At 50.2% G+C, this 2,120-nt stretch overlaps 1 protein-coding gene across 3 annotated transcripts in view; it reads left to right on the top strand.

Annotated features, from left to right (window-relative positions):
- VAC14 (Vac14, PIKFYVE complex component) overlaps positions 1 to 2,120 on the top strand; it is a 115,897-nt gene that overhangs the window by 21,365 nt on the left and 92,412 nt on the right. The window lies entirely within an intron of this gene.

The raw sequence follows: 2,120 nt of genomic DNA, 5'->3' as shown, positions 1-2,120 counted from the left end.
CAACACAGACATTCTTCACCCACACCTGTGGGCCAGACCTGCGAGGAGGCTGGTCAGCCATGCCCTCTTTGCACGAGCACACGCTCACACACACGAGCGCTTCCCCCTTGACTGTCACACGGGGCTCCAGACAAGGTCGATGCGCATTTGTGCCGTGCTGCTTGCCGCTTGCCGCTGATTCTGACCCTCACTCAGCCCTGCTACTTGTGGGGGTCCACAGCGCAGTGTCCTTTGTCTGACTCTGAGTTCCTGCAGCACTCCATATGTCCTTCCTGTTCCTCTCTGTGACATTCCCTGATTGTCCCAGGTGTCGTGGCCTAGATCCTGGGGTCAGAACCACCTGCCTGTGAGTCCTGGCCCTGCTAACTTCATACCTTTTGCTCTTGGACAAGCCACATGGCCTTTCTAAGCCTGAGGTTCCTTATTTGTTAAATAGGGCAGCAATAATAATACCTAACTCTTAGTGTGGTTGTGAGTTTCAAACAAGATTTGTGATGTAAAGCTCTTATTGCATGGCATAGGCCTGCCTCAATACAGGCGCTCTAGTGTCAAGTTGTTTTAATAGATGTTTATAAGATATTCATCTGTTTAGCAAGATTCTCAGGGGCAGGGCTTTTGCTCCCTTGTTTTTCTCACCAGCACTGTCCAGGAATCAAAGAGGGTCAGGGATGGAAGTTCTTGTGGCAGGTGAGGAGCAGAGCTACAAGTAGGGTCTCCAGTGGAGGGCCGGTGACCTATCAGTGAACACGTAGTAGACTCCATCTATTTGCAAAGCTTCGATGGGACCGGGCATATCAGCAGCTTCTGTGGACACCGCAGGTACAGATGAATCAGACCCAGGACCTGCCTGCGAGCAGCTCAGGCAGGGATATCCGGATGAGTGATCATGTGACACTGGGTGTGGTCACAGAGGCTCAGGCCACCAGGCCAGGCTTCGTGGAGGTTATTTGAACGGGAGCTTTTCTTTCTTTTTAGCTTCCACTCTCCCCTCGCCCCACTCACGTCATTAATTCCGATTATAAAAGGAGTAGAGATTTTGGAAAAAAACAGACGTTCCTACTGGGGGAAGGCAAAGAATAAACAAATTAAATACATTGTCTGGTCAGTATATTTAGCAGCACGTATCAAAAGAATTTTTCCTTAGGAAATAAACGTAGTTGTAGGTAAGGTGCTTTGTTTTAAACACCTAACAAATGGTAGCTCATTTATTGCCATAACAAGCCTGTGGTGGGTGGGTCGGCACTATCGTGACCCCCCCCACCCATAGTGGGGAGGAAATAGAGTTGAAGTCAGGTAACCTGCCCAGGGGTCACACAGCTAGTAAGTAAGGGAGTCAGGGCTCATACCCGGGCCCAGGGGCCCCAGAATCTCTGTTCAGCGCCGTGTAGACCGCGATGCTCTAAAGAGGGAATTCATGCAAAAGAGCAACCAGTGATGCTCAGCTTGACTGGGAATCTGAGAATTGCAAAGGAAAACAATGTATGATTTTTATTCATCAACTTGGCAAACATGTAAAAGATTACTAATATCCCTTTGGAGACTTTAAGGGGATGACTGTGCCTCCGTTCTTCAGTATATATTGGTAGCGCCTCCCTGCAGGGCAACTTGGCATTATCTATTAAAGTATCAGATGCCTGATCCCTCCACTCGGCAGCCCAGTGTACATGGGATCCTGGAGCAGAACAAGGAAGCATGGGGGAGATGTAAGTGAAATTAGGAAACAGTCGAAATTAATTTGAAGCTAATTTTCGACATCGCCTTATTTCATCTATGAATATGTGTGTTTCTGAAAAACTAGAGGGCGGGAGCCCACCGGGGGCATGGACCCCTAGCTGCTGGTCCAGACCGGCCTGCCCAGGCTCCCCCACATGTCTTCCTCCCCTTTCCCCAGGCCTGTTCCAGCGGACATGGGGCTGCTCAGCAGACTCAGCTGGCACCCACAGCTCTTCCTGCCCCCACCAAGCTGTGCCCATTCCCCGAAGGGTCTCTGGGACTCAAGGTGACAGGCGGCAGCTCAACGTGGAAATAAAGGTCCCCTTACTAGCATGTTGGTGGGGAAGCTCCATGCTCCACACTTGGAATAGCACTGCCCTAAGACGTAGTACAAAGGGAAGAAAAGC

This window comes from Pteropus vampyrus, unplaced genomic scaffold, assembly GCF_000151845.1.
Source record: "Pteropus vampyrus isolate Shadow unplaced genomic scaffold, Pvam_2.0 Scaffold399, whole genome shotgun sequence".
Taxonomy (NCBI): Eukaryota; Metazoa; Chordata; class Mammalia; order Chiroptera; family Pteropodidae; genus Pteropus; species Pteropus vampyrus.
Note: the sequence above shows the minus strand (reverse complement) of the source record. Positions and strands in the feature narration are given on the sequence as shown.